Here is a 16,048-nt window from a genome sequence, read left to right as displayed (position 1 = left end):
TTCCTTACTTTTTGATATGGAAAATCACTAATTAAATTTTTGTATTCAATTTTAAAAAATAAATCTTTTTTAATTGACAATATAGTCAAATTATTTAATATTTCTTGTGACATAGTTGAATGTAAATAAAATTTTATTAATTTTAATTTTAAAAACTTTTTTTGTTGCTGAAATTATAGTAACAGAAATAGTTAATAGTATTTTATAAATTATCAATGTGTTGGAAAAATAATTTATTTTTTTTAAAAGATTCAATATCTTAAGTGGTGTTTTTATGTTCATGGTTATAATTTTTTAAAAAAAACTTTTAATTTTTAAAATACATCCAAACCATCAATATAAGAAAGTATGTCATGTTTTAGAAAAATTTTAAAATTTAAACAATTTTTCTTCAAATTATCATCATCAAAGTAAATTTAACTTTTCTACATTATAAAAGAAACCAAAATGATCTTCATATATGTCTACATTTAAAATTAGTCGATCATGATTCGTAGGCTCGCAATGAATAAATAAACCGAAATACAAGGAGAAAGAATAAAATAGAACGGACATGAAGAATTTTTACGTGGTTCAGTCAGAACGATACCTGCTTCATGACTGCCTTCTAGGTATTCCGGCAGAGTAACAATATTTTATTCTCATTGTTCCCCCCCCTCCCATAGTATTTTCGTCCCCTATTTATAGTAAGGGATGTTTACAGTTGCATAAAATACAAAAGTGGAAGAATAACATCATGGAGACAAGATGTCTTTATTAATTCCATAAAACCAGAAGTAGAGCTTCGTATTACTGGAGATCCGATTTGCACCAAATAAAGTAGGCTGGTCCCTACCTTCGGTTATTCAGCAACAATGTTGTTATGCGAGCTGAATAATTTGACCGGTGAACTTGAACGGTTTGGCCAGCGTTGCGAGCTCGTTGAGTATATCGCCGAGAGAGCTCGCTTGGTTCTACAATCCGAGCTCGGGTTTTAGTGTGGTGTGACCTTGTTCTGATGAGCTTGAGCCTATTGGACTTCAGGAGATTGGCCCGACCTGCTGGATCGAGTCCAACTCACTTCATGCGATCAGAAAATACATATAACAATATATTTTAAATTATTCAAATTTGTTTTCAAGAGAGAAAATGACATGATAAAATAAATATGTAAAATAACTAATTTTAAAAGATTATTCAATAAATGATTTCATCTCCTCATTCTCATTCTCATCAATGTGTTTTTTTTTTCTTATGGTATGTTTTTCATGAAACTTTGATTTTATATTCATTTGTTTTGAAATCTCTTTAACAGAAATCGTAAAAAATTTAAATTCATTTTCTCTATATCTTTTAAAAAAAGAAATAAGACATTTCAAGTGATCTATTGCAACAACAATATTCATATCTTTACATTATAAATATTTATTAACCGTATTAACAACAAATAATATATCATATCAAATAACTATGCCTAATATAAATTTAAAATTTTCAATATCATATGTGTTAAAGAAATAGTTTCACTTTTTGTTTTAGAATTCTCACTATTTATTTTTTAATATTAAAAAATAATTAATAAATTTAGAGGGTTGGGGCTTCTTTGACTAAATGACATCTCACTATTTATTTGTTAACATTAAAAAATAATTCATAAACTTAGAGAGTTATGGGATTTTCTCATCTAAATAAAATAATAAAATAAATAGAATATAAACTCAAATAAAAAACCGTCATAAAATAGAATTTTAAGAAATAAGTCCTCATTTTTTTAGATTCCTTTTTTTGTGAGGATCTTAGGTATGGATGTTAGTGACTTATGTCTTGAATTGATCTTGCCTCATAATAGAGTCACGAGCGGAGCGTCGATGGTGACTAAAAGGGTCTGTGTTTTACTGGTAGTGGAGGAAGGATCGCCGCTGGATGGAAGTGCAAGGCAGTTCACCATTGGCAAAGGGAGCTTTCCGGGAAGTTGCAGGCGGCAGCTAGGGTTGCTATGCTACTGTAGATGGTGACCCTGGTCTTGGTTTGTTTTGTGTGGGCTTTGGGATTGTTGTAATCATTAGGTGGCTGTATTATCTGTAGGGTGTAGATTTGATTCTATTTTTATGCTCCATTATGTAGAGTTTTGGGGATGAGTTTTATATTTAATATATGCTACTTAGTGGGACAATATATATATATATATATATAATCAATTAACCAATGATCACATGCTTCTCGATACATAAATTTCTCAACTTGAAAGATTGATGTGATTTAAAGTGATTACAGCTGTTCTCTCAAATTGGAGGAGTAGTTTTACATAAGAGGGTTAATAGAATGATATATCCTTAATTTTTTATGATTTTTTCATTTAATTTATATTTAATATTTTAAAATTGATTATCCTAATTTATCTTGACATGTGTCCTTACTAATGTGACGATCAAAACTAGCATGCTAATATGTCAAATTAATGATTTAGTAATGAAATGATGTTGTTTAATTATCACCCTCTACTTCTATCATCAATGAAATGATATTGTTTTCGATGACTATGATTATTTTTGAGTCAGCTCTTGATTTTTTGGTCACATTTGTGTATGAAAGACCAATAGATTTAAACGATTATAGTGATTAGTGACTCGCCTTTTACAAATAAAGTCAAGAAGAGTAGGTTATGGTAGTACAGCTCTAAGGTAGTCGCAAGTTGTAGTAGAAGGCTCCATAGGCAATGACCAAGCTGCAACATAAAGATAAGGCCATGGGGACATGCAGCTTACACCATGCACGATCTGTCCACACATCTTCTTCCTCAAATGTAGCCAAAGTGAGTGATGATTTATGCGACAAGTTTAAAGGCAAGAAATGAAGGTTTTTTTATGGAAATGGACAATTGACAATGGCACAAGCCAATTGCTTTGGGTGCATTTTGATCTTAAATCTTGCCTTATCAAATGGAACAGGTTAGTGAAACCTAATGGAGTAATTGCGGGATGTTCAATTCACAATAACAAGTCATCTTCAATAGGTAATTGATAGCGAGATGAAAACAAAGGATAGAGAAAATGGTAGGAAGGAATTTAAACGAAAATTGTCATTGAAGATAGTGATGATAGAGGTGGGCAGTCACATGCGGTCAAGTTTTGTCATCAGTAACAATTAGAATGACATAATAGACATTAAAGATGTGAGGTTGACATGGTCAAATCGTAATCAATCTTTTAATGAGATTTTTTTAATAAGATTGGGACAACTAATGAGGGCATTAACGAAATGGATAAGCTGTCATAGTCGTTGAAAATAATGTTGTTTCTTTGATGACAAAAGCGAAGGGTGATAAAACGGTGATATTTTATTGTTGAGTCATTAATTTGACACATTAACGTGTCAACTTAGCTTGTTACCTTAATGAAGACACTAGGATGAATTAGGATAGAATTACAATTAATCTTAAAATATCAGACATAGAAGTAATTCTCAAAAATAAGATTAAATTAAAAAATAATAAAAAATGAGACCATTGACGCTACATGAGACTAAGAGTCTTAAGCATGGGTATAGGTGGACTGATGATGCTAAGCGCAACTGCTCATGACTAGGAGGACAGAGAGACAGGAAGACGTGAAAGAAATGGATCGAGTGACGGCCAATTGATTAGAGCCACTAAAACTGTCGGCCGAACGAACAAACCCTCCGTGGACTCTACTTGGCAGCATACAACTGATCATTTAAATTTGAGTAAATTATTATTTAGAAAAGGCACTCAACTTTCCTGTTCAGTTGAATAAAATGTCCAAACCAATAATGTAATATTAAGCAAATTCCAAGTCAAATTTGGCAGGCTGATGCTGGTGCTGATGGACAGAGGAATTGGACAGGGAAAAGGGATACTGGCCGCTCGCTGCTCACTGGTTTCTCAGGTCTCAATTAAGTCTGCGTCCCAACCGTATCATTGCTTTAGATTGAAAGAAACCAAATAAATAATCGGATTTGGATCCTTGTTCAAATAATTGAAGTTGAGTCAAAGTTAAAAGGCTGGCTTCATTTTAGAAAATGTTTTTTAATTTTTATTTTATAATTCAAAATATCTTAATATTTTATATTTTAAAAAATTATTAAACTGTACTACTTCTATTGGGCCCAACCCAACCGTAAGCCCATAACTCAGTATTGGGCCCAATCCATAAAACTCATCTTATCAACGTTAGCTCAGCAATATTTCCCATCTCTCATCAACGTCAGCTCAACAACATTCTTTATCTTATCAATGTCATACTCAGATCACTCGCACCCATGGCGAGCCTCAACTATCCTGAGGTCCATAACCCCAAATCACCTGTAATAACCAGCAACATGCAAGGAGCCCTCCCTTTTTCCCTATATATAAGCTAGCAAGCCATCAAGCAAAGTATGTTCACTTTCAGCCTGACAAAAATCCTGTTGCTTTGAACTCCCATTTACTTGAGTATTGGAGTTCTTGCATGTGCCAGCCACCCCCCGTCGCATGGATCACCGTCACACAGAGCCATTTGTCCAATCATCTCGTTTGGGCTAAAAGAAACAATTATATTATTTATATTTAGAAAATTTTAAAAATATCAAAAATAATATTTTTCTAATTCATATTATAAAATTGAAAATTTAAGAAATTAAATTTTTATTTTTTAACAAAAAGTTCAATTATTCAATAAAAAATTCAAATTAAAACACGCAATTTTTTTTTTTTAAATTCAACATGCCCTAATTTTTATATATGTCAAGGCGTATATAATATATTTTATTTTAAGACAAAATACAATTGTACATGTTCTTTTTAGCACTCAAATAATTTTATTGATTGATAAAATATTTTAAAAAACGATATATTTATTATCAATCAATAGAAATTATAGGGAATCGAAAATAATATTAAATTATTTATCTTAAATTTTAAATCTTCATCTAGTAAATTTCAATAATCACCCCTAATTTTTTTTTAATTGCAGAACGTACCCTTTATTTATAACGACCCGTTAATGGGTCTATTAATGGGTCTAGGAGTTATTAATATTTTATTTATGAGAATTGAGAAATTTGCTCTATTAAATTAAATATGAGTAATATTTTATGTGGCAAATATATGTAAATAAATGTATGTGTTTAAATTAAATGGAAGTGGACTTGGGCCAAGTGTTTAGGGCCAAGTGTTTAAGGCCAATGGAAGTGATGGGTTTAGAGAAAACCCATGGGCCTAAAATGGAAGTGGGTCATTTTATTTAATTGATCCTAAGCCCATGTGTATTGTGATATATTTAATTGAATTGAAATGAAATGAGTTGTATCCCAAGTGAAAGAGTGCCCATTGGGTTTAAGAATGTGTTGGGCTTGGGCCCATGTGCATAATGCTTGTTTTTAAATAAATGAAGTTATATATATATATATATTGTGTTTTATGTGGATTAAAAAAAATAAAAAATAAAATGTAAAATGCAAAGTGATTAAATAGTCCTTACTTTATTGAAAAAGGTGAAGGCAATTAGGGAATTTCATAATGGGGTTGAATAAAGAAAATAGGAAAGAAAAACAGAAATGGCAAAAGATAAGAATGGGTTTGGATATTTGTGAGTTGTGTGTGTGTAAGTGAGGGTGAAATATGAAGAGAAAATGAGAGAGTTGGGGTTGATGGGGGCAGGTGGGGGTGGCCGGGTAAGCCATTTCCCTTGCTTCTCCTTGCTTCCTTCATTCTTCTTCTTCTTCTTCCATTTTTCGTTTATATTTGGAGCTTCAAGATGATGGATCGTTGGCATCCGGGCAAGCTTCTTCGGTTTTCTTTTAAGGCAAGTTCCTCTTACACTCTTTGTTTCTATATTTTGCAAGTTCTTTCTATCTTTTGGTTGTATTGTCAAAGATATATATTGGTATTTCATCCTTTGATGTAAAAATGATTTTTCGTATTGATGGAAGTTGTTGTTTTCATTTTCGTCAAATCTCAAGTTGTGCCGAGTCTTTGTTGGGTCTTGTTGATGGTTTCGTTGGGATTTGATCACCCCATTCTTCCTTTAAGAAATGACTTTGATGGATTAGGAAACTAGAATGTGAGTTTTGGAGTGTTTGGTGGCCATTTTGAGCTATTTGTGTGGTTTTTTTGATCATTCTCGGCCAAGTCGACTCGGTTTCTAGTGAGTCGACTCGGATTTCCGTCGAGTCGACTCGGTCACAACTTGACTACTCTGCGCATGTCTCGTTGTTTTGGCCATAACTTTTGATATAGAACTCGGATTTGCCATCCGTTTGAAGCGTCATAAACTAGACTTCGAGGGATTCAATTTGATATATAATATTATATATTTTGGTTATGATTTCAAGGGGTTAAGTCTCTTCTTAATGAAAAGCAAGTAAGATGGCTAAAGTAAAATGTTATTAAATGCTTCATTTGATATCCCTCAATCCTCTATAATGATAAATTATGGTTGAAGGCACCTATATGTATATTCATGAGGTTCAGAAGATAAGAGTGTAATTGAGTTACATAAGGAAGCATGATGATAATCCTTTGGGAAGTTAATAAGAAGTGATCTTGGTTAGCATGTCCAAGTAACTCATACTTGATGCATAACTATCGTTATATGAACAATTGCCCTTAATCAATATGAAATGTGTGGAAGAGCCAAGAGCTCTAATGGAAAATCAAATGAGGATGTATGAATGCCATTAATCATAGTATGGTTAGTAGTTGTGTTGCATGACATTGTGTTTCTTTATTGTCTCACTTTGTGATGTTGGATCATGGGTTGCATTCATTGGGGGGTCATGCTTTGTATGTGATTGGAGCGTGAGCATTGGCATAACACGGTTGGCCGGTGAGTGCTGACTTGTGTATGATAGGCGAGCATATGCATTAGGGCATTCGTGTGTGTGGATTCTTACGTGGGCATAGCATGGCCTGATGCTTGGCTTATGGAGGCCTGGTCATCACGTTAATGCTGCAAGAGCCATTGCATTCCTTATATGTTACATTACATGGTTCCTTTGCGCATGGTAGTGATGGTGGTGGAAATGGGCTTGTACTTGTGGTGCGTAAGATTGTGGGTGGAGGCCTACAATAGTTAGATCCTGTGATGCGTAAGACTATGGGTGGAGGCCCACAGTAGTTGGATCTTGTGATGCGTAAAACTGTGGGTGGAGGCCCACAACAGCTTATGATCTCGATGAGATTGTGAGTGATGTGGCACATGATGACGATAGTGATGGATGTGAGATGAGAGCCTTGGGCTCATGTTCTTATTTTGGCAGCCTGCCTTTGGCTATAACAGGATTGTATACAGGGGTCTTGAGCGCCATTATGTGCATTTCTTTTATGTGGGCCCCAAGAATGCTATGTGTGCATTATGTGTGCATCCATGCATTAATGTTATGACTGGGTATCGTGCGATATAACTATATGGCATTGATTGTGTGTCATCTATGCTTCTGGGATTGGTGTATGTCTACATGTGGTATGATATGAATGATTTTCAAAGAAGTTTGGTCATATCCAACTTTCATGGTTTATAAACACTTGTCGAGCCTTATGGCTCAATTCGAAAATGTATTTCGATAGAAAGTAAGAAATTATATTCTTGGGAGATGAGGTTGTCAAGCATAGAAGGCATGGATTCAAGTGAGGTTTAGTTATCGGAATTATGTTTTTTCTTGACTCTGAATTGTTCATGCCTTCATTTGTTATCCTATTGACGTTTCTTTTTGTTATATGGTTGCTAAGCCTTGTGGCTCACCCTTGCTTCTTTGTCATTCCAGGTAAGTGGAAGACAATTAGTTGGGGCGAGTCTTAGATAGATGTGTACAGAGATGTCCCAACCTCGAAGATCCATGGGTGTAGTTTGAGGGCATGATTAGAGGGTTCCATTTTGTAATTAAAGGCTTGATACCCTTAAATTTTAAAAATGTATGGGTTGTAAACCTAAGTGTATAATGTTTATTTTGGCTCCCGTTGATAGTGAAAAAATATGGAAATGAAAAGAAATTTTGCCAAATGTTAAGAGATGTTTGTATCTGTATTCATCTTGTATGGATTCTCTCACGAATTTCCTATACTAGCGGATAATTTGAGAGCGGGCCCAAACATTATCTTTTAGAAATAATAAAAATCTCCCTTGTTAAATTTCAATGTCAAATGACCATTTTACCTTCTATCTCCATTCTTTTTCCTCTCTTCTTTCCTCTCTCTAAAAAATATTGAAAATCTAATTATAAACTAAAAATATATATTTTTTAAAACTATAGTAACATATATTATAAATGTAGAAAATAATTTTTTAAATTAAAAATATATTTTTTCATAAAAAAATATAAAAATAATATAATTATTAAAATTAAAGAAACAAAAAGCTCCAACAATTACCAAAGCTCTAGCCCAATGACGCTGGGGTTATAGGAAGAGAGAGCAAAAGTTTTAAGTTAACTAAACTAATTGAATTGAATCCACTAAAATTGTTGTTCAATTTGAATAGTCTTTTAGTACAATTTGTTTTTTTTTATTAGTTCGGTTCAATTTGAAATAATCAAATAACCAAATAGACCAAACTATAACAAAATGTTTGCGTTCTTAACTTAGTTTTGTGTTAAATATTGTAATATAATTTGTTTGATATTTTACCTTTTGTTTATAACTATTGATATTTTGAATTGTTATTAACTAAATAAGTTTCTATTTAGCTATATCAAGTTAAAAAAAATGAAAATATGCATCATTTTTAAAGTTAGGTTTGTTTAATTAATCAATCAAACTGAAGTTTCCTTTAACCGATTCGGTTTATTTGGTTAACAAGAAACTTTGAACAGTTCAACTAGATCAATAATTGAAGTTTCATTTATATAATTTAAGTTTAATCTGCTTAATTAAGAATTGAACTGTCCAAACAATGACGACAAATTTAGTTGGTGTGAATCAACAACATTTTGAGATAGGGAAAGGGAAAGAAAGGAACGACAATGGTTGTTGGTCAATTTTTGTTCTCAGATGAAATGTGTTGTGTTATGAGCAAAGGCGTATTAAGAGTCCAATAACTTAAAATTAGGGGTGTTCAAAAAAATTGGTGCACCGTGAAAACCGGCCAAACCAAACCAGCCGATTTTTTTTTTTTTTGTGGTCCAAAACGATTTGATGGTTGTACAAACCGCACGATTTGCGATTTGTATGATTGGCAATTTGGTTTAAAACCAAACCGTCCAAGAAAATATAAAAAAATATATTATTATAAAAATCACCCCAACAGCCCCTATTATTATTATAAAAATCACCTTATATTTTTATAATAATATATAACAAGTTTATAATAATATATAACTATTATAATTGCTAATAAATTATAATAGTTTATAATAATATATAATTATTCTTTCTAATATTTTTATAATATATTATATGTTGTCAATAGTTATTTTCAAACCCTGATAAACCGCACCAAACCAGACCGCGGTCTAGTTTGATCAGAAAATCGCACTAGCTATTTGGCTTGCTAAAAATGGTTCAGACAGGACAAACTGCACCGTACACACCCCTATTTAAAATATCTTTTTGAGCTAAAATGAGTAAATTTTTCACCTGTGAGGGGTCCCATGCAACGTGTAAATTAGATAATTTCAACATTTGAATTTTTTTTTGAAAAGGTAAATAATTATTCATAAAAAATTCTAATTATAAAAAGATTATAAAATATGAGGATAAATACCATCTATAAGAATCTCCAATCCTAATGAATTGAAAAAATATAAAGATAGATGTTACATGTATTCTAATTCTAACGGGTTTCAGAATGTCAAGATAGACGTTATTTGTAAGAAGTTTAATTCCAAATTAATTAAGATTACTCAACATTTTTCTAAAAATAAGCAATCACTTATTTCTAAAAATATGCGTCTTTGATATTAGTTTTAACATAGATTTTATTATTTTTAATGTCTGACTTAAATATTGGAATATTTGCGCGAGAATTTTCTCGTGTTCTAAGATTATTTTCTTATTTTTATATATTCAAATAATTTGATGATAACGTTTTTAATCAACTATATTCATTGTTATATCTAAATAAGAACAAAAGGGTTTACTATTTTTTTTAGTGGTTAGTGTTCACAAAGGAAAGAGAGAAAATAATAGTCAAAGAGGGTAAATTGACTATTTTAAGAAATTACTTAGTATAATTAATAGTTTATGCAGCCAAAAATTTGTAAAGTGAAAGGCTAATTGCAATGTTTAGAACGTCATGGTTAGTCATTATTCAATTTGTTGTCGTAAAAAATATAATAATTAAAATTTATGATATGGGGTCCGTGCAAGCTCAATGTCGGGTGAAATGAGATTGTCGTAAGAAAAGTTGTCTCAAACGAGCTTGCCGCAAGGGTGCTCGCCACAAGAATTTTGCCACTAGGATTTGTCTTGTTGCAAGGATTTTCCTTTGCCACAAAGTCTTGACTTCGCCACAAGGTTTCGTCGCAAGGTTTTTCCTCCGCCACAAGGTCTTGTCGTAAGCTTTTTTATTTACCACAACATCTCATATCAAGGTTTTTATCTTTGCCACAAGGTCTCACCTCAAGTTTTTACCTCCGCCACAAGGTCTCACCGCAAGATTTTTTCTCCGCCACAAGATCTCGTCACAAGGTTTTTCTTTTGGCACAAGGTCTCGCCGTAAGAATTTTGCTCTATTGATATACTCAGAAATGGATTAGAAGACTCGCAATAATCTTCGCCTGCGATGACCCTCCGATGCCTAAGTTAGTATCGGAAGCAAATAACTATTTTCAAAAACAGTGAAAATGCAATCAATGTGTTGAAATTTGACAGAAATCAGAAGTTCTCTTTAACTCCTTGTAGTTGGGTATTTATAGTACACGATTCTTAATAATGGCTGGTGATGACACGTGGCGCTCACTAAATGGGGCCAAATTTAACAAAAAATGGGAGATTGCCATGAATTTGTCGCGAGGTAGCTCGTAGCAAGGTAGCTCGCGACAGGCTGTTGCAAGGCTAGCCCCGATGTCAAGAGGCAGCTCGTGACCAGCCCTACCGCGAAGCTGGCACTTGCGACTAGCTTTGCCGCGAGGCTGACCATCGCGACCAACTTCTGCAGTGAGGCTTACCTTTGCGACAAGTTGCCGCAAGGCTTGGCCTTCGCGGCCAGCACCTGCCACAAGGCTAGCCCTCACTGCTAACTTCCTTCGTAGAATTTTTTAATTTTTAAAAAATTCCTCATTTTTTTTTCCTATCAAATTTTTATGGCACAACACAATTTAAATTAAATAAATTAAGCTAATTAACTCTTTGTTAATTATTCAATCTATTAATGTTCATTTGATTTGAGTACAAAAGTGATATCTTATTGGTTGATTTTTATAATGAGATGCATTTATTATTTTTTGGGTGCATATTCAATAAATTTAGAATTCAAATTATAGTTTACAAGATCGTGCATATCAAGACAGACAATCGAAATTGACGATTCTGTGCTCGGAGACAGATTTAATCCCTAGTAAGCAATATGAGATTTGTTGGCATTGATCAAACTGTCAATGTTATGGATTGCTACGTAAATTTTGCATTAATTGAATAAAAACTTTAGGAAAATTTGAAAAAATAATATTATAAGTAATGGTAAAAAATATTATCCTTGATGTCACTCTCAATAATATAATATGGGGGCTGCTAACAATGTGTTAGTCAATACATGTAAATCGATCATTTATTTGGTGGGAAGTGACAACGTCGTTATATAGATTCATATTACTTGGTGTGCACTCGTGAAACAAAAGAAATTTGATTTTATGATAATATATATATACAAAAGGATAGTGATATTAAGTCACTTAAAAATGATGTAACATACTCAAAATATTGAAAATATTTACTAGACCGTACTAACCCATTGGGCCATGGGCCCATAGCTTGGCATCGAGCCCAGCCTTTGATTAAAATTCAGCCCAACAAGCTCTGATAACCTTTCCATATAAGTCGAGATTCTTGCATCAATAACAGATCCTATTAACTCCGAGCAACTTGCACGTTGATCTTTATTAGTCCATAATCTTCAACGAATCTGAGATCCTCGAGGATTGTCCCTATCACTATCGTGCATCTTGACTCTCTATTCTCCCACAATGATTGGCAACACTTAAGGCGTTTCATCTCTTTATAAATTAGGCTGATCACAGGTCAAGATATGCTCTTTTCAAGACTTACCCATACTCTGTTACTTTGAACTCTCACTGACTTGAGTGTCGAAGTGCTTGCATGTGCTAGTCATCATCGACAGACCGCGACATTTCTCTGCTATTGCAGCCAATCTTGCCAACCGGCTAGAAGGAATATTTACAAAAATATCATTCTTCTCCTAAAAGAAAACTATTGGTTGAGGAAGACTACCAAATGAAAAGGAAGAAGGGTATTTTTGTCTTTTTAGGCATTTTAATGTGTTAATGACATTTGATCTTATTTGATAATTTTACATGAAAGTTTTATTGTATAAAAAGTACACAATACTTACTAAAATCAATGTAAAGGAAGGCATTTTAAACATAGACAGTGGTAGGGAAATCCAGTGGCAAATTTCTCAGACTTTTCTCTTTTAAACATTAACTTCATGTAGTAGAACTAGCATTTATGATTATGGATAAACTTTTGGGTAACCATTTGGGTTCCCCAAACCCGCTCCAGGGTTAGTACTTGATTCCTTAAATTTAACTTTTAATATTTAATAGATTAATCAAAATTTAACAAATCACATGAGTTTGGGAATTACTCAGTTTTTCAATCACTATCCTATCAAGTAGAACAAATAACATTATTCTTAAAGTTTATTTAATATTATTGTGCTTTTGAATCGCAATAATTTAGTAAAGTATTGTTATCCTTTTGAAGTATGGTTTATTTTTTAAAAAAAAAAAAGTTAGGCCACTACTTTTCTAAAAAACATAATTTTTTTAGTGAAACTTATCACTTTTAAAAATTATATTATAATTTTAACATTAATAAGTACAACAATACACTTACTTATCAAATCTCACTTTTAATAACATTATTTTCACAAAATAATACTAAAGCATATCACGACGTAACACATCGCAATAACCATACATAACATAACACAACCCAACAAAAAAAAAAATGCCTTATTGGGTATTATTATTGTAGAAAAATGTTATATTATAACATAAAATTTGTTCGATATGAACAAAATTAAAGAGGGAGCGTAGACCTAAGTGTAAGCCCCACCCCCTTACATGCATGGATCGGATAACATAAGTCATCCTCTATTATTGTATTGTATATACATATATTTGGTTTTCCTTAATGAACGAGGAATTCATTGAGGATTAGATGTCAATGATGAATAACTCAACATTTATGAGTTTTTCATTTAATTTTTATTATTAAAAGGTAATAGAAACTTAAATATTTAATTATTATAATTATTTTTTAAAAATAATATTTATTAATCAAGATATAAACAAAAAAAAGAAATATGAATAACATTATAGACGAAAGTATTTTCTATTATATTTGTTAAATTTATCTGAAAATTCTTAAAAAAAAAAGTCACGTGACTTCTTATTTAAATTTTTTTAAATAAATTTATCCATCCTTATTCGGATAAATTCATCTTGGTCCATATAGTTAAAAAAAAATAGCATGTGTTCTATAATATATTTTAAAAAATTTAATAAATAATTTAATAAAAATATTAAAATACTTCATAATCTTATTTAGACCATTCCATATCTTGGTTTAAACAACATTTCAATATTATTTTAATATAATCTTATTTTATTCATTTTAACAAATGCTACTCAAATAAAAGAGTCCACCCATCTAAGTACTAGTAGTACTAACAAAAAAACTTTTAATTTTAAAAACTCTTTAATAAAAAAATTATATTATTATGTCAGACCCTTTAAGAATTTTTTATGAATAAACTTCCAAAAATATTCAAAAAATTAAATTACTTGTCACACCACCAAACCAAGCCATAACTTTACAACTCAAAAGAGCCAATACCGAATAGAATTGTTTTTCTTATGTAAATATTTCATCTTTATTTAGAAAGAGAGAATTTTTAACAATAGAAGACGTCCCTCTGCATATTAATTTTCAGTCTAGCTAGTTGCTCACAAATTCAAATTCCTAGAAGAAAGAAGGTACCAAATATGATAGTTAAGTTAGCCAAGCTGCTGAACCACATTGCCATTACATATCCAACACACACAACAAAACCTGCAAAATCCATATATTGTTACAATTTACAGAGTACTCAAAAAGGCAACATTTACAACATTGTTACAATGTACAACATTTACAACCACCTACATCCTCCTAGGTACAACAAAGCAAGCTCCAACTACAAAGTGATGATCGATCCTTCAAAGTTCAAAGTAATCAATGTCATATATGAGATTTTGAGGCCCTAAGTCAAAATATAAAAATGGGCCACCCAAATTGTAATATACATTCAAATTTTATTTTATTTATAATAAAGTATTAAAAAAATAAATAAATATTCATATCATATCAAAGAATAAAATCAAAAATTTTCTAAATAATCAATTAAAAACTACTCTTCTTATAATTTTAGAGGTGAAAATATCAATCAAGTTGTTCGAGCATTTTTTTCTCAATAGACAACATAGCCAATCTATTCAATATGTCTTGTGACATAATTGAGCAGATATAAGTCATGATCAACTTCAACTAGGAGAAATTTCTTTCTGCAAATGCAACTGTAACTTGTATAGTAAACAAAATTCTATAAGCAATACAAACATTTGGGAAATACCCATCCATTCTCTTCAAATAGCTCAGCACATCGATTATTTTTTTTGTTTCTCTAGGTAAAGAGTATTTCAAGACTATCAACTCTGAAAACAAATCATCTCCATCAATATCGGAATGATCATTATGCATTAAGATTTTTTCAAGAATCTTACAATACCCCAGCAATATCATCATCAGCACATTTCAGCCTCTCCAACGTAAACAAAAATTCAAATGTTTTCTCATATTTTTGGAATTGTTTAAATCTAATTTGAAATGAAGAACGAGTTTGATCAATTATGAAGAGGAAATAATTTACTCTAAAAGAATATTCTACTAATTGTGTTACCTCATCATTGCCATCCTCATTTGCTGATTGTGTTACCTCATTATTGTCATCCTCATCAAATTATTTTTTTCTTCGAATCATGCATTTTTCTTGAAATACAACTTCAACTCCTATTTCATTTACCATTTGTTTCGCTTCAATCATAACCTTATGAAATCCAGATTTTCTATAGTCATCAAGAAATAAAAGAAGTCTTTCTAAAAGACTGATAATAACATCAATATCCATATTTTCAGATTAAAGAAATTTACTTACAATGTTGATTGCATGTAATAACTTGTACCAAATTACCATGCCAAGCAAGAACTCAAAATTTTGAAGTTCATATGTTGCTAAGGACTCAGCTTTGCTTTTTATTTTAAGATCTTCGCTAGTATCTACCAAGTCAAATAAAACATTTCTTATTTGTACAATTTACTCTTTTATAGGCCTAACACTTTCAACATGACTTTTCCAACATATTTGTGACAATAACTTAAGTGTAAGACCTTTCACACGATTGTTGAAAATTTTTCACTACTTCGTAGAAGAAAAAAACAATGTATAGATGCATTGCATCACTCCAAAAAATGAGATAATTTTAGGACAACAATTTGCCATGTCACATAATGTCAAATTAAGACTATGACAACCACATAGAGTATAAAAAGCCCTCAGATTTATTTCAAGTAGTCTTGTCTATACACTTTTATACTTCTATTTCATATTAGATCTGTTGTCATACCCCTAACCTTTTATATCGTCAATGTCAAACTCCAGATTGGTCAACATGTTTTTAAGCTCAGTAAAAAGTCCAAATCTTGATGTATCATCAACCTTCAAAAACTCTACCCAATATTCTTCTACCATTATAGAGTTTGTTGAATTATTCACACATCGTATTACAAGAGACATTTGTTCTTCGTGACTAGCATTTGGAGTAAAATCTAATATGACTGAAAAATATTTTGCTTATT

The sequence above is a fragment of the Diospyros lotus genome, chromosome 14 (genome assembly GCF_014633365.1).
Source record: "Diospyros lotus cultivar Yz01 chromosome 14, ASM1463336v1, whole genome shotgun sequence".
Lineage (NCBI taxonomy): Eukaryota > Viridiplantae > Streptophyta > Magnoliopsida > Ericales > Ebenaceae > Diospyros > Diospyros lotus.
Note: the sequence above shows the minus strand (reverse complement) of the source record.